Here is a 22,675-nt window from a genome sequence, read left to right as displayed (position 1 = left end):
TATCCAGCGACGGTGATGATGATGATGATCTGCTGATCAATTACAGGGAGAATAACCAACCATAAATCAAAGGCATATCATATCACAACGGATAATATCATACTCGTATCTGGGTTCCAGCATCCATTCCAGCGTATTCAATTGACTTTTCATCCTGCATTGATTTCGCGCCGTCCCGCCTGTATTTTGCCACTGTTCGACGCACCAGCCAGCCAACCAACCAACCAGCCAACCAACCAACGACAGTTGCCTTCTTTTGGCAAAGCCAACTTCCGTCTGGTTAACCCCCTTTGGCGCAACAGAATCGGAATCGGTGGCATCGGCTCGTTACATGTGCCACTCACACCACACTCACACCACACTCACAACACACACACACACACACACACTGAGTAGGAGCTGCTGCTGGATTGTGGTTGCTCTGGCTCTGGCTCTGGCTCCCGCTCTCCACATTATTCGATTCTTATTGTAATCGTATGAATATATTTCTCGCATTATAATGCTCAGCAGAGCTTCAGTGGCTTTTTCCTGCGCAGTCGTTGACTTTTTGCATTTTAAATATGTGTGAATTGCCTTTCTGTTCTCTCGTAAGCTTCACTGTGCCTGTATCTGTGTGTGTGTGTGTGTGTGTGTGTGTGTGTGTGTGTGTGCGTTCAATAATTTCCGGCACGGCATTTTGAGTTGGGTACCCGTACCGTACCCGTACCCGTACAATGCGTGGCCTGGCTCTGACTCTGACTCTGGCTCTGGCGCCGTTGCCAAATAGAGTGTAACGTCTGTGTCCGTGTTTTTGTGTGTGTGTGTGTGTGTGTGTGGGGCGCCATCAACTTGAAAAAGTGTCAGCAACCAAAGCCTTAAATCTCTGGCTGCCACTTTGTGTGTCCCCTTCTCCATCCCCTCCCTGTGTGTCTCGTCCCCTCTCTCTCTCTCTCACTCTGTTTCTCTGTGTGTATGTGTGTGTGTATAATACACACCTCTTCCGCCTTTACCGCTGCCAGAAAATCGCATTTGTATCACTGCATTTGGCATTTTTCCTCTTCTTTTTTTTTTGCCGCTTCCCTGTGCTTCGGCAATTTCTGCCGCCTAACAAACCGGAAGGAAGTAAGTTTTTAAACGCAGCCAGGCACAGGCACAGGCCCAGGCCCAGATCCCAGTTTTCAGTTTCCAGTTTCCAGATCCGAAATCCAGTTGCTGACTCGCCTGTGGCCATGAGGCTGTGATGCTGACTGCGGTTACACCCCTCACACAACCTCTACTTCTCCCTCCCTCTCTCTCTCCCTGTGTGTGAAGGCAAGGCAGTTTATTACGTTGCACGCGCGAATTGCACTGCTTCCAGTCAACGAACTGAAATCAGCCAGCCCCAAAGTGAATGCAGCAAAATTGGCCAGTGAATCCAACTGGAGCGGCAGCTTAAAGGAGGAGCTCGTAAGAGCAAGGATGGATTTTAAATGGGGGCCACAACGAGAGTTTTCCATCCATTTAGTTTATAAATTTACCTTTTAGGCGAACATTTGCCACGATACGCCTTGGCTTCCAAGATAGCCAACAGGCAGCTAAGGTTTAAGCGTTTTTGTGAAACTTTCCTTGCGTAAGGTCTTTGGAATTTGACAGCTTGGCTTGGCTTCCACCACTAAACTTGTTGGTCTTCATTTGCCGTTGGAAACTTTTTCCCCCACCCCGCCAAAATGGGAATAGGAATAGGTCGTGTGGCGATTCCCAACCCTCAAAACGAGCTCAACTCATTACATACAATTTTCCCCTTCACTGTCGCAATGCTCCATGGATGGTGCTCCGCTCCGAGTCTCATTCACAAGGGAGGTGCTGGCAAATTGCTACCCTTCGAGTCATTTAAATTAAATACACTTTAAACTAAAGGCTTAAGGTATAGAGAGTCATGGCAATTGGCAAAATGGAAATGGACACAAATCTAAGGGTTTCTCAGTCAAATAACCTAGTCGAAAATCATTTGAATGGCTGCGACTGTGGATGTGACTGTGACTGGGTCGAAACATATATTTTACATATAACGAGGGTTCCCGTCCATTTTCTTGCCGTTCTTGTTGTCGTTGCTGTTGCTTTTGCTGTGTTCCCGACCCTGAGACCGAGGAAATTAAAGTGGTTTTCTTTTTGGATTTGGGGGTTGGCTTTTGTATATCTGTATAACTCGTTGCGGCTGCCTGTTAGTGTGTGTGTGAACGAGTGCGGGTGCGGATGAATGCGAATGGGTATGAGTGTCTGAGTACAATATTTCGGAAATTACTTTCCACTGCTGGTGGTGGTTGGTGTGGCAACTTTGACACCACCCCAACGCACCTGACTCTGGCTTTGAAGTTTTCCGCGTTTTACCTGCACCCAAAACAACAACAACAATAACAGCAGCAAAAACAACAACAAAAATTATGGACTGGGGAAAAGAAGCAAAGCAAAGAATATAAACTTCCGTTTGCCGACATTTGGCAAATTGACATTTTTATTTTTGGCACACAATACTTTTTTCACTTGTTTCAGGGATTTCAAGGGATTTCGTATTCAGTTTCACCGTCTCTCCCTAAATAAAAATATATGTATGTATATAGCCGTGCAAATGAATACTCGCAGCGGCCTTTTGTCCGGCAGCAATAGCAGGGAAAATACAAGCAAAAAAGAAAAAACAAAACAAAACAAAGAAAAATCCAATGGAAATTTGAAAGAGGTTTTGGCTCTTTTTTCCGTGATGCTGGCTGGTCCTGCTGGGTCCTTCTTTTAGCCTTTGTCTTTCGTGCGTGTGCCTATTACGAGTACTTCTTTTTGGCCCTGCTCCTTTGCCCCATTCAAACGGCTCCATTTTTCTGCTTGCTTTTTTTTTTGTGGGTATGTATTCGGGCTTTGCTTTTCAGGCTGGCGCCATTTTGGCTGCCTGAAAAGTGTTGAATAAAAGCGTCTTGAGCCTATTATGGCCATAGCCTATATTTAGATGTGTGTTGCTGAGAGCCTGCCTCTAGTGTTATCGTGCAATTTTCGCTGCTTCCTCCTCCCATCCATGACTTGCTTAACTTGACAAAAAAGCGTTTCCCGAGATTGGGCTGACGGACTTCTAAAAAAAACCTGACACACTTCCATACACACGCACACGTTGCTATGATTTTGCCTGATGCCACTTAATTCCTCTGCATCAGGCAGATTGAAACATGGAAATCTCTTAAGTGAGCAAAATCTGCCAAAGATGACTTAATGGAAAAAGGTGATGCACTCAATAGTTAGCCATGTGAAGAAGTTCTACATGGGGGTGGAGCTCTGGCAATAAGGTTATTTCAATTGAATAACAAGGGGGGATCATAAACTGCGTGCTTATAATAAACTTTATTTACTAAACTAAACTTTAATTCCCTATTCACTATTTTATCAATTTCCTTTAAAGTTCCTACATCTTCAACCTTAAATTAAATTGAACAATTTGTATTTAAATATATTCTGATGCACTTCAGATTGAGTTGCTTTATTCATGTTCCTTACTGGGTCATATTGATCATTAGAAGAGCTTCCTCTGATGGCCGTCGTTTGCATAATACGAATATATGGAAACCATAAATATCGAGCCAACGGGTGGAGCAGCAGCCCACAAAACTTCCTTCCACTTACAGTCAACCGATGGCAGTTTTGTTTTTGTTTCAAGCATGGATATACTCGTATATATACACATACATATATATGTATTGATGTACATGAGTGTTTTGTATATGACTGTTGTCCAATATGACGACACACATACTCATGCTCGTCTAAGTTTTAATAGATAAACACATAAAACTTTCACAATACATTTCTTTTTTGCCATTCTTCATTTTTTTAGATTTCCTTTTTGTTTTTTTCGACAAGTTTTTCGATATTCGTAGCGACGGAATAGCTGGCTGTGGCTGTCCCTGAGTATTTGCGTATAATTTTACAATGTCATTCAAATTCAGGCAACATCAATAAAATCTTGGATCGCTCCCTAAATATATATATATATGTATTTACTTGCGAGAATATATAATATTTCGCTACACAAATGAAGCGAGAAGAAAGGCTAAAGGGAGGCTATGTAGTGCTGCGCGATATTCGAAAATTGCATGCAAAAACAAACTGTCAGAGAGGATTTGCGAGACGCACATCATGCATATGGGGAATGGCGCAACATTTTATAGCGCCAACTTATAAAAGAAAAGGGCGGAGATGAGAGTTCACTGAGAGAGAGAGAGAGAGAGAGCGGGGTCGCAGTAAGGACAAGCTTGTAGTTGATATGGCACGAAGCGGCCATATAGCCCGACAGCCAGTTTCCAGAGAGTTCGAGTTCTTAGATTAACTGCCAAGCAAAAATAAAAAGGAGAATGAAGAAGAGCAGGAGGTGGAGGAGCAAGAGCAGGGAGAAGCCAGAAGAAGAAAGAAAAGCAAATGGCGCAAGAGGACATCGACGGAAGTCTGGTTGTCCTTGTCATCATTTGGTGCGAGCAAAAAGAGAATTTTTTTGGCAAAATGCGAAAAACAAGTAAACGGAATTTGACAAACAATTTCAATAAATTTCTGCAAATAACTGACAGAGACGGCGAATTGAACGGGAAGCAGCCGTATCAAGAGACAGACAGAGAGCACAAAATGGCGGCCGAGCAGTTCAAAACGAAATTAAGCAGAGATGCTGGGAACCGAATACAGGCCAGGCCAGGCAAGCGGAAGGGATAACAAGTCGAATGTTGCGTTGACAATATTAGTTGATGTTCCACACACACACACACAGAGACAACAGGCATAGGGACTGGCACATAGCAAATGTTATTTCAAGACGATTCGAAGCGTTGGATAGGAAAAGGGATGTCATATCGTAGTTCATTGGTTTGCCTGTCAGCTGTCAGCACGTAAGCCGCTCATCCGAGCGCTTTCCCTCTCTGTCTCACACTCTTCCTCTCACGACAGTTGTTGACCAATCTTGCTCTTCTTCGTCATTTTCTGCTCTGCGAACTTCCTGCGTTCGTTAGCCATGATGGCCGGTCTAAGGCTAAGGCTAAGGCCCATCTGCTTGCCCGCCGCCGCCGCCGCTCTCTGGAATGTCATGACATGTCAACATTTAACACTTTGTCCAGACCTTCCTACCAATTTTCCTTCCTTCATATTCGTGGCAAACTTTTCCTGTTTCACTCAAACATTTTTGTGTGTGTGTGTGTGTTTTTTTTTTGTCATATCTGCTACGACAAAAATTTGTCACACGAGGAAAATGTTATCGAAAGCATATTACTCGGAAATTCTGCTACTCTGTGTACGGTGTGCTACTCGGTGTGAACTCTCGGAGCAACGAAGTGGCTTATGAATTACAAGTACATTGCATAAGAGATGAAAGATAGCAGAGCAGAGAAGATTGGATTGGATTGGATTGTGACCGAGGGGGCGTGTAATTCGAATTTGGAGCAATGAATGCCGATGAAAATAAATGCGAGCTAAGCGTGAAAATATTTAACCCGAAATCATCTTTCTTTTATCGATGCCAAAAGACTTCTATCGGTTGATTCTACATGTATGATGGTTGATTCTATTTCTATTTGTGCACTGAACTTGCTCCCCGATGCCAGTACGGGTTGCCTTTGGCAATTCGTCGAAGCAATTTCTTGACTCTCTCTCTCTCTTGACATGCTGACTGCAATCAGAGATCAAACTAGCCAGCGGCTGGATGGCACTCCACTTGATTGGCAATAATAATCGCTGTGTTCCGGGACCCCGGGCGCAACGGAACCCAATCTGCCTCGAGTGAGACGCAATCGCAGAGGCAGATAGGGCTACAATCTGTAGGTTTGAACTACACAAAAACACACAAACAAAACTTGGAGTGCGCCCATAAAAAGTTGAACATTTTGTTATGATGCACACACACACACACACAGATAGTCGTACACGTTGTTAAACATAATTATGGCACGGGTCGTCCCTCAAATCATATAAAAATTTATATCTCAAATCCTGATGATGGCGATGTCAACGACAACAACGTTTGGCGGTAGGGGGTGGATTATTCTGCATGGTTTATTTTTTACTAAGCCGCAAAAGCAGCAACACCAGCACCAGCTCGAGCTACAGCTCCTCCAGCAACAGCGAAGTGAGTTTGGCATCTATTTTTATGTGACGTTACATTTTTATGCACGCCTAATAGTATGCAATGTATATTACGTATACGAGCCGTTTTCCGTAGTGTCAAGGTGTAGGTAGGCGCACGGGGCTCTGGCTCAGGGACCCGACTCCGTCTCCGTCTCTGGCTCTAGCTCTGGCCCCGGCCCCGATGCTAAAATTAAACCAGACGTGGCTTTCGCGTCAGCCCCACCGCCCCACAGCAACACGTGCAATTTGGACTATTGTTGTTGCTGCTGTTGCTGCTGCTGATGAGCGCGAAAATCACAATTTTCCCTGCAGTACAATTTGTCAGTGGGCTTTCGTTCGCTGATGCTGCTACTGCTGCTGCTGCTGGTGTTACCGTGGCTGTCGTTTTTGTTGCAGTTTCTGGCAAAAAATTGTTGACTACAATGACAACGTTGACAGTCAAAGGCAAGAGCAGCGTCAGGCTCTGGCGTCGCGTTTTTGGGCCTGTGGTTTGTCAGCGACAACAGCACTGCTGTTATCCTTTTATGCATTTTAATTTCCCTCAAACACACAGATACACATACACAGATAAATATGTACTAGCATGAGACTGAACCACGTGCTAGCACCCGTGGGTGTTTTTCCGAGTGTATTTGTGTATGGCGATCATAAAAGCATCGCATTAGAAATTATACGACTGTCAGTGGCAAGCAAGCACACACACAGATACATTGGCACAGAGTTTGCTCTGTGAGAATTTGTGAGTGTGTGTGGTGTGGTGTGGCGGTGTGTAGGTGCGCGTGCGGGTGTGCTGGGGAATTCATTAGCACAGCCCCAGCGAAGGCAACAGTGTGGGTGTGGGTATGCGCTCAAAGTTGGCCCACGTCACGCTGTCGCAACTTTAAAGTGCCTGTTTCTTGCCCCCCTCATCCCGTCCATGCCCCCTGCGTGTGCTTATCATAAATTCATATGTATGCCGGGCGACTGTAGGCCTGTTTTATTAACATTTTGGGTGCATTAACCTGACAGCTAATGGGCAGACAGAGCGACAGCCAGCCCGAGCACAGATTTTGCAGTTGCCCCCCCACGGGCTGGTGCTAGATTGAAGCGAGAGATCACGTAATGGGGAATGGCTGTGGCAAATTCTGGGAAGTGACTTGTAAAGATGGGATAATTGAGTATGTTGTTGGCTCTACAGCTCTACATATATAGTGGCAGTACATTTCATGGGGAATGTCGCTGAGGGACTGCTTCCGAAAATTATAAAAAATTATTAGAGCCTTTCCACTCACCGTTGCTGCTGAGAGCGTTGCATTGCCTACAAATGACAGGCCGTTGTGGTGTCGGCGTCGCCGTCGACCTGGTATTTGTTGCTGCTGCTCGTCGCCGCAATGTTGCAGCCGTGTTATCGCTGCGCCGCCCTCGTCGTCGCCGCTGCTGCCACTGTCGTCGATGAGTTGCTGAGTGGCGAGCAAGGGGCAGCTGCTTGCCACACCCACTACGGCCAACAGGCTGCTGGTGTTGCTGTTGCCACCGTTTTGATTGCTGCTATTGCCGTTGCCGTTGCCGTTGCTCTTTCCGCTGCCGCTGCCACCGCCGCTGTGACTGTTGTTGCTGCTGCTGCGCCGTCGTCGTCTGCGATGGCGATGGTGTGGATGGTGTTGGCGCTGGCGTTGATTGTGACGACGGCAGCGTTGCTGTTGCGCTGCGGCGTCTATTTTAATGGCAGCAATGGTGCTGCTGTATAGCAGCACGCCACCTGCTCACTTGTATCTACGGGCTCTGGCTGCTCTCTGGCTGCTACCGGCTGAGTGTTGCTGCTGCTGCTGCCGCTCAATGTTGTTGCTGCTGCTGCTGCTGTTGCCACATGCCTCTAGCTGTTGCTGTCAGTTGCTCGTTACCAATGACAATTCCATGAACATGATGTCGGTTGCTTTTTGTTCTTGGATTGTTACTGTGGGCTTGTTTAAATTCCTGATTACGTTTGTTTTTTGTTCTTTTTTTGTTTCCTTTGTTTTGTTTTTGTTGCTGGCAGCACTATGTTATTTTGTTGTTGTTTTTGTTTTACGTTTGAAACAATTCCAGTTAGCAGTCTTGAATGTTGGCATGGCTGCAACAAAAGAGAATTGGGTACACAAAAATTAATGAAAACAGCACAATCAATTAGCCATGAAATGGAACACAGCAGTCAGGGCAGTCGGAGCAGCCAAAATGTATGCTACACAAATGAAATTAACCAAAAATGGCTGCCAAATTGTCGAGAATTGCCAACTTTTTGTGCTTTTTTTGGCACTCGTCCTATCTGGAGTTGACAAAGGTCGCCATATACGGGCACGGGTGTCTGTGGGTCTGGCACGATTATTGCCATATCTGGTGGCATCAATATGCATATATTACAGACAGCATTTATATTGCGAAAGGCGTTCGCATGCGGAAGCGAATTTTGTGTAAATTATAGATTTTTCCTCTGCTGCTGCCTGCCTGCCTGCCTGCCTGACAATTTATCGTATTTGAGTTTTGGCTGGCAATGATAATTTATACATATATGTACATACATACACACACCCGGATGTGTGTGTGTGTGTGTGTATCTGTAACTTGTATCTGCAAGTTGGGCTGTCTGGTTTGGTCTGCCTGGTCCCTGCGAGGGGCCACACCCAGTTGACAAATTGCCAGAAGAAAATTAAATATTTTTTGCCGTTCTTAAATTGCAAATACTCATAGCCAATACTCTCCGACTGTGAGAATGAAATTGTGGGAAAATGAACACTTTTACAAGGTAATTGATTTCTAGTTAAATGGAATTTCAGAAAAAATTACAGAATTTCAAGCAATCTGCCAGAAAGTGGGCGAAACCTTTGTCACATGGATTCCAGTCTATTAGTTCTATCCATTCAGTAATGGAAAACTGCAATTAGGAGTCACAAAACTGCACAGGAGACCGGACCGGAGCGGACCGGACCGGACCGGAAAATGTGGGGCCATTTAAATAGACGAAAAATGTGCAGTTGAAAAATTGTGAAATGCTAAAAAGGGATCCAAATGTGAAATGCAAATGACAAAGCCAGAGTAAGTGCATGGGGAAAACGAAAAGCGAAAATGTGGATAGCGGGCATGTAAAAGGCGTGGTGGGTTGGTGGGGTGTTGGGTGGGGGGAGTGATATGAATGCAACTCTTAATGAGTGCACTGACAAAAAAATAATTATGAATTAAAACCAAAGTTGCTTAGTTTTTTTTGTTTGTTTGTTTTTAGTTTTTTGTGTCTGCTTTTTATATAGTCCTTTCTGTTGGCTCATAATTCAAATGCATGTTAAATAAATGTAGAGAGGAAATAAATGGAAACAGCAACAGAAATGGGATAGAGAACAGACAGACAGACAGACACAGTTGTCAACGAACTCGACTGGGATCTGTGCCGGGTTCAGTTTGTTTCATTGTCTCCAGAAATGCGACGTCATCGTCAGACATGGCCGTTGCTGTTGCTGTTGCCATCGTGCCGTGCCCATCGTCATCGCCATCGCCATAGCTGGCGCCCGTTGTCTGTCTGCATTTTCATTTGTGGCGCATAAAGGACAGACCCAGCACAGGCGAAGGCAAAAGAGCTGCCAGCAAATGTCCATCAACAACTACAGCCAATGGCATCTGTATGCGTGTGTATCTGTGTGCGGGTAGCATAAAAGAACAGCGAACAGTGAACTGCGGAGCAGTAAGCCGGCAGTCGGCAATGCGGCCAGTGGGATAGGCGGATAGCGCCGGATAGCAGCCAGATAGCAGCGTGATAGCAGCGGGGGCTGTTTCTCTTCTTTTCTTTTTTTTTTTAGGTGCAGTCTCGGTCGACGCTGCGGGTCAGCTAAGTGCAACGCGGCCAACAATGGTCGAGATACAAGGGGCATAGAGGAGGAGTGCGCCCAGAAGTGGCACAAAATGCACTCGATTTTTCGGAGAGTGTCCCGTCTGAGTGGATGGGGGAGTTTATGCTTAAAGCGCAGATTTAATGCCACAGCACGTTCAGGGCATCCGAACATCCACTCTCCCGGGGCGTTCCTGCGTCCCTGGCTGAATCTCCAACTAATGAGTTGGCTTAAATATTTAGTTGGTCGCCGAGCAACAGACGCTGAAACGGAAACATAAATTGAATTGTGCCCGAGTCGTGGAGGGGACGGGTTCCTGTCCCAGTCGCCTGGGAGTCGTTGCAGGAGTATGCTATAAATTTGTATGGCAGGCGACAAAACAATTTCATGGCAACTGCGACCGCAATCGAATTGCGCTCTGTGACAGATTTTTCAGTTATAAATAACGATTGCAATTGTTTGACAATTGTATACAACGAGTACGTACTGCCGCGAATATTTGGGGAATTTACTTCTGTCATTCTTTCGTTATTGCAGAATTGTCTGGGGTCTGGGCTCTGCGGTACCCTCGGGGTTGATTCATTTGTATATTGATCGAGCGAGAACGATAACCCTCTTGAAAATGCAAAAGCAATACATACAATATATATATAGAGATTTTTGCGCTGCTGCAGCAATGTTCATCTTCAAAGTTTATTTTATAAATTGTGTGCCTGAATGTGCCCGCCCCAGCTCCAATCGCTAAAATAACAATTGTGACAGCAACTTTTGTCCAAACAACTTGCAACTTGCTTAATTTTGTTTGCGCTGCACAAACTACTTAAGCGTGCAACAATAAAATGTAGAAGAACAGAGAACCAGACGCAGGATACAAAACTGGGACTGAGACTGAGACACACACAGACTGAAACAATTGTGCTGTGCCACGTTTCTCAGCGATAGATAATACATCAATTTCAAATTATTTACAGAACTCTCGCTGCAGGCATTGGTAGTGTGACATAGGGACAAGGGCAGTGGCAGGGGTGAGGGCGTGACACTTGCCGGCCAATATAAATAAACACTCGATATTCAATTTAGCAACGATTCATCAGCATATTGGCCGCGGTGTGGGACCCTGCTGGCAAAACTTGAACTGGCAACAAAAGACGCTTCGATGGAGACCAAAAATCAACTTCAAAAAAGGCAAATATTTGCACAACAACAAGACGCTGAGGACAAAGATGGCAATGGCGACACACAAAGACTGACACACATAGAACACACTGAAGTGCGTATGTATGTATAGTATATAGCGTGGTGTATATATATGTATATATAAAGGAGCGTTTCTGTGTCAGGCGAAAGACAATGGCAACGGCGTGCCTACAGGAACAACGGCACAGCCCACCCCAGTGGAGTAAAAAACAGGGCCGAAAGTAGAAACAGAGTCGAGACCCGTCAGGACTCTAAGCAAGTGGGAATTTACGCTTAAAACAATAACAGCAAAAACAAAGCCAAAACGAAAACGAATACGAAAAAAAAAAACAAAAAAACAAAAAAAAAAAAAAGGGAGGCGAAAGCCAAGCGCGACAAGCTGAGAGGCTGTCTGACAGACTGACTGGCTGGAGGAGGAGGGCTGAATGGCTGGCAGACCTGCCGTGGAGGACGTGGAAGGGCGACTGGCAAAACTGGAATAACAGGTCGGAGCGCATTCATTAGAGCAAACGAGAAAAACGTTTGAGGTAATAATGAAATGGGGAAAATCAAGACAAAAGCCAACCAGACATGTGAGCAAAACGAGGCACACATTTGCTTATGCGCAACACTGAATTGTGATCAAATTAACATGAGAATTAGTTGGAATGGAAAATAATAAGTTATAACTAAATAAACGTATGAATTACAAAAAAAAACCCAAACATAATATATAAATGAAAAAAAAATAAATATAGAAATTAAACATTAATTGTTTTTAAAATTAAAATTAAAATTTTAAATTACATACAAATAAATATAAAAAGGAAAAATTAATTTTTTTATAATTCTAGCTATACAGACTTAAGCCGTAAAGGCAAATTATATTGTTTACTTAATTAAATTAAAATATTTGCTAAAGATATCTATATTCATAGTAAATACAAGTAAAAACAAAATGACTTAAGGTTCCATCTGGCAAATAAATACAATAAACCCTTCTAGCAGCACATTAGCTGGGGTTATTTTGATGCTTGGAAAAATTGTGTGTTTCCAATAGATTGTCTAAAATTTTCACCACTTTGAACTGCCATAAACATTCATGCCGCTGCTACAACTTGCTCAGTACAGTGAGCTCGAGCACTGACACACATTTCCGATGGACTGGCTGGATGGCTGGCTGGCTGGCTGTCGGTTTGTCAGTCTGTCTGTCTGGCTGGGGCGTTGAACGTTGCCGCAGTTGGAGCAACAGTTAAGCAGGAATCATGTAGCACATTTACAGGCTGTGCACAGGGATGGTTTAATGGACGCAGAGTGGGCTGGAGTGGCGGTGAATGGGGGGGAGTTTGCGTTGGAGTTTGGGGCAGTAGAATAACTTACATTACAGCGCTGCCTAGGCGACTGTCACTGGGGCTGCTTGGGCTGCTGGTCGTCAATTTTTGAGCAGCTGAAAATGTCTGGCGACAAATGCAAAGCAACACCAGGCAAACCGACAGTCCGGCCGACCGATAAACCGATACAACGACACGCCGACAGACCGACACACACACAGACCAAACGACCGACTTGGCCAACGGGGGGAGCCACGGACGACCACGGACCGGAAACGAGATTCAATTCTGAGGCTCTATGCGATGAGCCACAAGCGATAGCACTCGAGGTTTTAGTTTACTGAAATGTGATTGGCACTGGCACTGGCGATGCGAATTATTTAAGCACTGGCCCAAACACGGACACCGAAGCAGAACACGCCCTGCGTGCTGGTGCGGGTGCGGGTGCAGTAATGGTTACGGTGTCTGGCACGGCACGGCACGGCACGGAACCGGGCTCACACTCGCTACTCTGCAGCAGCCGCTGGAGCAGCAGCAGCAGCAACGGATTGGAGTCTTGTAGTTGCGGGCTCATTTGCCTGCGATTAGTGGCAACATTTTGGTCATTGGCTTGTGGTTAAGTTGAACACAGTTGTGGGGGGAAATCCTGGTCAATTGGAAATTGCCTATTGCTGTCTGTTATTTTTTTTTTTTGTATTTCTCTGCACTCTTGTTGTTATTCGGTTTTATGTACTTTTTCTGCTTTGCTTTTTCTTTTCTTTGTTTGGTTTGACGCGGCGCTTGCCTCTCGCTCGATGCGTACGATTTCTTCAACCCGCGGGCTCTGAGGCAACTACTGATGGTCGCCGCTCCATGGCAGAGTTTTTCGCAGCTGGGGCCGCCGCTGATGCTGTGCGGATGCTGCTCGGGTTGTGGTCGTGTGGCGCGCTTCTCTCGCGACACTCTGCGCATGCTGGGCCACAAAGCGACAAAGCAGAAGAGCAGGGCTCCCGCTCTCTCTCTCTCTCTCTCTTTGCCAACACACTCTTTGGCTGGCTAGCCTTAAAGTATGTTACACTTTAAGCATCAGCGTTGAGGCAAGAAATAGGTTTAGTTTATCTTTAGATCTAGGGAAATCGGTTTATTTCGAGGGCTAGCTAGGATATAGTCTCTGTGGCTATCGAACTATGCTGTGGACTTAATACTTTACCATTTGGCTTACAAATTAAAGCTGAAACTCTCTTTGATCAGCTTTCTCTTAGCTTCCCAATGGCAGCAACTCCAAAAGGGCGTTTTACTTTGGGCCACATTGCCAAAAGTCTACAAAGCGAGAGCATCCCCATTCTCTCTCTGTGTGGCTCTATCTCTTTGTTGGGCTCTCTCTCTCTCTCGCTCTCCGCTTGAGGCTTCAACTTGCTCCCTTTATGGTTGAAATTTTAGCAGCTCTTGCTGGGAAACTCCAGGGACTGCGTCCGCTCTTGGCAACGACTGGCTTCAGCTTCAGCTTCAGTTTGGGCGGACAAAAAGTGGCCTGGCTAATAATTTACATATAGGGCGTGGATTTTTCTCCGGCCAACTCTCCCAGCGGCGACGAATGCGTTCCCATTCTCATACGCTCCCATACCCAATCGGGGGCACCAGCCAAAGCTTCTGGACATCATCTGACTCTGCTGCGTCCATCGCCATTCATCTGTCCATCCACTCATTCGTCCAGTGGCATTTGTTTGTTTATTTCTAAACATTGTTGTCGTTATTTCGGTGTTCCTTTGTTGCCGCTTTCCACTTTTATACCCAAGGGGGGGAAAAGAGAGAGACAGAGACAGATAAAAAGGGATCGAAAGGGAGCGAAAGGGAGCGATAGGAAGCGAAAGGGAGCGAAAGGGAGCGAAAGAGAGCGCGTTTCATTATGCGTATGAATGAATTTTATTTGTAACTCTGTTGTGTTTTGCTGTGCGTGCGTGTGTGTGTGTGTGTATGTGTGGGTGTGTGTGTGTGTGTGTGTCCGATGGGTGGCGTGCATTTTGGGTGCAAATGGATGTGATGTAAATTGCAATTTTATGCGTATTTTCATTTCGTTTGCGTTGCTCTTCCAGTTCCCGTCCCGGTCCCAGTCTTTCTATCAACATTCTCCTTTCTCTCCCCTCCCCACATTCTCATCCTCATCGTCTGCATGTGTTTCTGTGTCCTGCCACTGTGTCCTGCTGTGCGTGTAATTGATAATGGTCTCGATTGTGGTTTCTTTGCCTCTCCCAATTCTACTCTCCCGCTCTCTCCCTTTCGGACCTTCCTCGTCCTCTTTATCTTTGTTGTTCTTTGTTTTTGCTATTGCTGCTGCTGCCTTGTGCCCCTTTTTGTTTGGCTTCCATTTGTCTGCTGTGCTGTGGGGGGAATATTTGACAAAATGTGCGGCTCGACCCACTTCGCCTTGTCCATCCCTGCGACATTGTGTTGCATGCGATACGTTTTTTTCCCCACTTCTGCTGCTGCTTTTTTAATGCATTCAGGGTGCGTAGGAAGTGGGTAAATATCCCTGGTATTTATCTGGATTTCAGTGTGTGTATGTATGGGTAGACACGTGGCAATATTTACAGGTGTAATTTGTTCCAGCTCTTTTTCATTTAGGCACTCAGTAGATGGATGTGCACCCCCTGCTGCTGCAGATCAACAAAATATTTTGAATACTTTGTCAATGTAGTTGCTTAATTGTAATACAAAATAAATGTAGTCAGGATGGGATAAATAAATAAAGAAGGCTATTATACTTGGTCTTATAATAATCTTATAATTTGAAGATATTATTTGACACATTTAAATATATAATATTTATTTAAATACATGTAATAATTATTTAAATATTTTTATATTTTATAATGTATATTTAAATATATAATATTTATTTCAATACATGTAATAATTTCACTAATTTACACATTTAGTATCCCATTTAGAGTGTATACTGTCGTATACGCTATATTTTAGATGTACATACTACCACAAGCATACATGAATTGAAAAATCAACAACATTTTCCTGTGACAGCTAAACTGACCTTACATATTCAGGACCTTTTGATTCAGTTTGCGTATGCTTATGCGAGTGCGAGTGCGAGTACGAGTATATTTCTTTCTGCACGTGTACGTGTGTATCGGAACGAGTGTGTGACAATATTGATCAGTTTAATGTGTCCTAAGCTAACTTTATTTTATTTGTGCAACACATGAATGAATCAAACAGGATTTTTGGGCGTGGCCAACTCAATCGAAAGGGTTAACACTATCTGGCTTTGATTATGTGCAGGAAAGGTCAAAAATCGTGCACTGAAATCAAATGAAATGCCCCGCAATGAACTTTATAAATGAAGGAAATATAATGTAGAAATATATTGGCCAATGTTTAACGGAGAATATTGAACAATTTATTGAAATACTTTCCCAATTTTATTGTAAAGTTTTATCTAAAAGGTCAACCCACAACAATTAGAAAATAGCCACAATATTCCCCTTTAATGCTGGTGGCTCAAGCTCGGTCGGGCTAACGTCCACGGTATTTGGCCATTTGGCCCACGTCCCAAAGGTATTCGTGTTGGCTGGCCGGGCACAATGTCGCACTGGTAAGGACAAATGGCAAACGGCAAACGGCAAATGCCGGACATCATGGCCAATGGATGGCCGCTCATTTGGCGCTTAAAAATTATGGCCACATGTGGGCAGTATGGCACTAAGCTGAGCGAGCCAACGGTCGCCGTCATGGCCAACATGTTGACCGAATTTCGTTACGTTGGCAAGTTCCCCCTGTAAGTCGTCTCGTTGGTATAGCCAGCAAAAAAAGAAAAGAACCCTCCTCTCCAGCAGGTTGTATGTGTGTGTGGGTTGGGTTTTGGTGGCTAACTTGTCGGCAAGCTGAGAGAGTACATTCAGCGGGACAACGCATAAACAGAGTACATGGCACGAAACACCTTGACTTGGTACTGTGATGTAAATAGGTAAATCCTCCAGTTATGTGGGTAGGGAGCAGGGAGAGAGCGCAGGGGAGTCCACAGTCTGAGTTTGAATCGAATTCTGAGCCAGTCTGGCAGACATATTTCATTGTCCACATTAAATGTTAAACAGGCGCAGCCATTGCATTGTTCTGGCTTGCGAAAAGAATGCTAGCCAGCAGATTCGTGCAAATGTTCTAATGCTTTGTCGCCATGGTGCCTGGCCGCCCTGGCCGCCCTGGTTGCAACACGAAGCTCAGTGCTGGCCGGTAGGCTGGTTTCCCGCTAAAACTGGCCAACAAAATGGCAGTTAAGGCAGCGTATGGCGTACAATTACAGCAGTAAATAGCTGCATTAAAAGCAGTTTAATAAATATCTAAATAATAAAGAAGGAAAGAACTCATACATGTACTTAAGTATGTTTGAACTAATTAAATAAATAATAAATAATAAAAATAAATAAATAAATAATAAGTAAATAATAAGTAAATAATAAATAAATAATAAGTAAATAATAAATAATGTATTTATTTATTTTTATTATTAATTTATATTTCAAAAGGATTATTGTTTTAAAAATTGGTGTTGAGACACGTATATATTTATACCCGTACTCAAAAAAGAGTTAAGGGGTATATTAGATTTGTGGTAAAAGTGGATGTGTGTAACGCAGAGAAGGAAACGTTTCCGACCCCATAAAGTATATATATTCTTGATCAGCATCAATAGCCGAGTCGATAGAGCCATGTCTGTCTGTCCGTCTGTCCGTCTGTCCGTCTGTCCGTCTGTCTGTCTGTCCGTCTTGTTGAGCGCCTAGATCTCAGAGACTATAAGAGCTAGGGCAACCAAATTTGGTTTCCACACTCATGTGATATCACACTGCTACAAGTGTATTTCAAAATTTCGCCCCGCCCCCTTCCGCCCCCACAAAGGACGAAAATCTGTGGCAGGCACATTTTTAAAGATGCGATAAAACTAAAAACGCAGTATCGTAGAGAATGCCCATACCTACCAGACTGCCGAATCTGAATCAGATCGGATCATAATTATAGCCAGAATGAAGAAATTAATTTTCAGTTGCTTCCCCTGTCCCCCCACCCGACGACGACAACGAAACTCATTTTCCTTCTCGCTCGCACACTCTGCCGCGTTCAGTGCGCGAGCAACCCCTAGCGGAGGAGATGTAGAATCTAAATGGAGCATGTACATTGTACAATCTACATGTTAGATGTAGAATATACATTGTAGATGTAGATGTAGATATCAGATGTAGCAAAAAAATGTAAAATGTAAAATTTTTTTTTTTCTAAAATTCTAAAAAATCATAAGATCAAAAATGTATATACTGACTGAGTACGGGTATAAGTAGAGTCGCGTCCCCAGAAGCGACTCGCACGTTCCTTCTCGTTTTGTTTTGGATATGCTACAGATTAAACGAGTATTGATCCTTCGCCATTCTTTTGCTCTTACTTTCAACCTGCTACAGATTCAAGAATTCTGCAAGCGAAAGATCGCTTTTTTTTCTTCTTGAAAATACTTTGATACTGTAGTGCATGCTGCACCCTTTATGTTGAAGATCCTAATAAGTGTAAATTGTTTCTAGACAACTGTTTTAGGCACTCGCTTAGCTGTACGGGTATATACCGAGCCGGAACATATCTAATCCAGCACCTGCATCTAGTTACCTTTCGTGGGAAGGTGGCGTCCAAGAACTGTATGGCAATGGCTTCTTTTACGTCCATTGTTTGTGTGTGTGTGTGTGTGTGTGTGTGTGTGTGTAGAGTATATGTATGTATGTATGTATGCATGCTGTGTATGTATAGTGTGTATGTATTATTGTTTTTCTTTTGTGTGAAGTGCGCTGCTTGAAATGCTGCACATGCCTGGCCAACCGCATGCCTGGGCTTAGAGGACCGCCGCAAATATTTTGGGTCTGCTTACCAAGAGAACGCTTACCTCTTCTCTTCTTCTCCCACTGCCATCCTCTGTACATATTTCTTTTTTGTCTCTGTTCAAATTTATGGTACTGAATGCTGCCCCATCTGTCCCTGCTTTCAGGAGCGAGCACAATAAAATATTTTTTGCATTAGGCAAAAATTTGCTGAAAATATTTGCAGGTTTTTCAGTTTGACCAGAAACAAAGAGAGACAGAGAGAAAGGGAGAGAGAGAGAGAGAGAGCAAGTGAGCGAAGTATGCCGTGCCTGAGCTGGCAATTAAGGCTGCTTAAGGGGTAACGCGTGGTAAAGAGGGTCGGGAGGACGGGAAGTCGCACATTAAGCGCTTCATTAAATATTTAAGTTTGACCTGCTCGCGCACGTACCACGCTGCGTATGCGTTATACGGCAGTGTTGGGTGGCTAGCAAGAGCATCAGTTTGCAGCTGCAGCTGCAGTCGCTGTTGCTACTGCTGCTGCTGCTGTTGTTGCTCGTCCACAAAAGAAGTGGGTTCTTGTTGCCGCTGTGTTTGCTGTGCAGCAAAAATAATGTTAAGTGCGGCCGCGAGCATGAAACTGACATGCTTTTCAGCATTTTCTTATTTTCCCCCCATCCTGTGCGTTTTTTTTTTTTTGCATGCAGCTTTCCTTTGCTCTGCTCGTTGAAGCACTTGCGTGACGCTGCGAGCGATTCTAGTTGCTGGGTCTTCAAGAAGTCTGCCGTTTTTGGCCGGGAACTGTTTCATTTCACTTGCAGGGCCCTGAGCTATGGCTACAGCTCAGCATTTGTGCCTGGCATTGAACCCGTTGGTGGTGCATTCCTCGTGGCTCGTCGCTGCTTCTATAAATTGGTGGCAGCTCTGGGGTCCTGTTCGAGTTGCTTACTCCGCCTCAAAGAGGTTATGCCACATTCTGAGATTTTCTTCGTTTTTCGCTTCTCCATTTGCATATTAAAAATGTTTTTCTGCGGCTGTCTCTGTCAGAATCTAACCACCACCAGCCGGGCGCAAATTAAAAACCCCCGAATAACGACTAGGTGAGCTCTCTAATCCCTCCCACCGCTGCCTGGCACGACATATCTCATATTTTGTTCACGCTTAGATCTCCAGCACTCCACACCGCTGACTGCTGACTGCTGAACACTTAACCGGCTTCAGTTGCCGCTGCAGCTCCACCTCCTGCTTGCCTTGCCCACCCCCCACATTTGCTCATTTGCCGCACTGACTTTTTGGGTCACATCCTCGGGGAGCAATGCGTCAAAATCAGTGTCAACGCGCAGCGTGTATCCGCTCTTCTTCTTGAGTCACTCTCACACCCTCTCTCTCTCAGTGTGCGTGTTCAAAAATTAATTCTTTGCCGTTATGCAAAACCTTTTTTTTGTTGTTTTTGTTGCTTTCAGTCCAGGCCCCTTTTCGGCTGCCAACTCTCAGCCAACAGTCTCAGCCAGAGATTGGCATAGTTCGCCTTTTGAAGGTTGGCAATAAATTGCCAAAAAAAAATAAATAAAAGGCAGAGAGAAATGGGGGAAAAGTAGAGTGTAGAAACCTGCAGCAATGTCGTTACCTTGAGGCTTATCGCATAATGTCTTCCCTGGGCCATGGGTGTGGCTGGCAAATGGCTGGCAAGCGTATATCGCGGTTCATACAAGACATCCTCGGCGTCGACAAATATCATAAATAGTTTACCCATCGAGCTTGGTTCAGCCGGTAGTTGAGTAATGTCCAAAGCGTTTCGGAATTCTGCAATTCGAGCTGATAAATTTAATGGGCATCAGAGCCGTTCCTCTACTTAGAGGCGGCTTCATCACTGCTCTCATTGCGTTTCAAGGGCAGCGACTGCAGCGGTGGAAGCTTCTTCAAAACTTGATTTATGGGCGTCGTTGATGACTTGAATAATAATCAGAGTAGTAACAAGGACACGGCTCTGACAAAAGCACACCTGCCACACCTGGCATACCTGGCACACTCAAGCACAGCGGCGCCTTCTGCACTTGTGTTTGTTTTCGTGCCTGTTAGGCCGGCTTGCTTGCCGGCTTGCCACTCCCACTCCCACGCCCATGGCACTTGAAGTGTGTTTAAAGATAAAAATGCAGTTTATCCTCTTTTGACTGCAACTAACTGAGGAAGGCCTCTCCCCACCCCATCTGTGTGTATCTCACTCGGTCTCTCTGCCTTCACTCTCTGTGTGTGCTTCCTCGCTTGCGTGTATCTGTGTGCATCCACGCTTTTTGGGCTTTTGAGTGCTTTAGAAAGAATTTTTGTTTTTGTCCACATACTTTTGCGTGTGTGTGTGTGTGTGTGTGTGTGCCTCATAGGCGTCGGCCACTCGTATCTCCCATTTATTCCATGCCCCAGCTAAGACTTCCCTGCGCTTGAACACTTTTCAATAGTTCTTCAATAGTTTGTCGTCAACACTCACTCAATCTTCAGGCTTTTCTCTCCTCCACTTTCCATTCAGTGCAAGTTTCGTTTTGTTTGTGTTCTGTTTTGGGTCTCTGAAAAGAAAAGATAGGAGAGTTCGTATTGGATTTTAATTATATTTGGCAGATGATACTGAATACAGGATACCGAATGGAATCAGTACAAGGCACATAACACGATTCTAATAGTAATAGAAATGGATAAGAGGGGGAACCTGCAGGAGCAATCATAAACAAAAAGCAAACAAGACCAAATCAGATTCCAGATCAGTGAAATATTCTTCGAGCTCATTGACAATTCAAAGACGGCATAATAGAGTCAGCGAATTACGAGTACAGGGGCGAGCGCGCGCGGCCTCAATCAAACAATCAGCAAAATGTGTACTGGAAAATTGAATTTTGATTCGGATGTGGGCCTGCCTATACTCTCGTACCTATTGAAAATCAATTCAGTCGCTTGCCATTTTAAGCGGAAGTCCACAGAAATGAAACAAAAAACAGCACAGAGACTGCCTCAGCATCTGCCTCGGCCTGCTCTGTTTGGCTCCGGCAAATATACATAATTTTTGGGCTGGTGATGAGAGATGAATTCTGTTTATACACAGCAGGCATAAAATTATATGAAATATATATAACAAAAAGTTCTGGCCCGGTCCACCAGCTCTTATGAATATGAAATGATTTCGAACGAATAAATGAGAGAAGTTTTCGGATTGATGCTCGTCGCAATTTCAACAATCAAAATAAATATTTAAACATAATCGGACCCACAATTAGCCAGAGACCTTACCCATACCCATACCCACCCCGTCACCCCTCGTGGCTCTATTGCCTATCTCTATGGCCAGTTTGTGGTAAATATAAATTAGTTCCCAGTCCTAGCTGTTCGCTTCTCGCTGCTCGCTCTCCTGCCGCTGCCGCAATTGGCCTTCATTTGCGAATGAGCAAATAAGTGAGTTAACTGTAATTTCGGGCTAGTAATCATTAATAATTTACGGCCAATAGGCTCCAGCCAAGTCCCACTCAGATGCCGTTTCAGCCAAGGGAGCCACTGGACTAGGCGCTGGCTGGGGGCTGACTTGGACCGAGTATCCCTCAGACCACTTGGGCTCCTGCTGCCAACCACTTGACGTTTGGTAAAGCAAATTTTAAATAGCACAAATACTTGAGCTCTCGTCGTTGTTCGCTGCTCGTTGTTCGTGTTGTGCCAGTTTTTGTTTGACCGACAACAATTGACTGGGGGGCTCTCGTTTTAACCCGCAGAGCCACCTGCCAGGAAACAGGCTACCCGCCTGCCTGCCGGCTGGGGCTGCTGCTGCTGCCAGCTACAAATGAAAAGTAAATAATTCAACAGAAATGAGTTAAAGGGGCTCTCTGTTCCCGAGCACTGTGTTGATCTTTCAATTTGCCGAAGAAATCGTGTGAAATAGAAGCAATCAGCACAGTGAGATGAAAAGCAAAAATAAATCAAGCTAAAATTTGGTAATTTTTTTCAACGTTTTTTTTGTTAGCATGGAATCTGTTTGGCAGCTTTTGTATAAAATTAATGAGTTTATAAATAAACTGTGACGGGATTGAGACTGGGTGACTGGGTGAGTGCAGAAGCATTTGCTAAATATCTGTAGTGCCTATTTGGTGTTTGGTGTTTATTCTGAATACTAATAGCATGAGTAGCATTGCCGAAACATGATTATATTAGCAGCCAAGCCGAGGTGGGTACGCTTTTCCCCTGCTGACATTGTTTTCCTTTCGTGCCAGTCCATACGTTTTCAGCGTTTTTCTTCCCCAGGCTGGCATTACTCACATTCACGTTCATTGCAGGCGTACGTGCTAATGCCGGCATATTGATAGAAATCCTGTAAATATCCTGTCAACACGCCGCAACACCGAATGAAAGAAACGGAACGGAACGGAACAGAGCAGAGCAGAAAAGA

General features: G+C 44.6%; 1 protein-coding gene across 1 annotated transcript in view; it reads right to left on the bottom strand.

Annotated features, from left to right (window-relative positions):
• LOC111066397 (acetylcholine receptor subunit alpha-like 1) overlaps positions 1-7,636 on the bottom strand; it is a 52,296-nt gene extending 44,660 nt beyond the window's left edge. Inside the window, exon 1 of the mRNA XM_022354970.2 lies at positions 7,368-7,636. The gene's annotated coding sequence lies outside the window, so the exon portion shown is untranslated. The remainder of the gene's footprint in view (positions 1-7,367) is intronic.
• Positions 7,637-22,675: the final 15,039 nt, after the last annotated feature.

Source organism: Drosophila obscura, unplaced genomic scaffold, assembly GCF_018151105.1.
Source record: "Drosophila obscura isolate BZ-5 IFL unplaced genomic scaffold, ASM1815110v1 contig_4, whole genome shotgun sequence".
Lineage (NCBI taxonomy): Eukaryota > Metazoa > Arthropoda > Insecta > Diptera > Drosophilidae > Drosophila > Drosophila obscura.
Note: the sequence above shows the minus strand (reverse complement) of the source record. Positions and strands in the feature narration are given on the sequence as shown.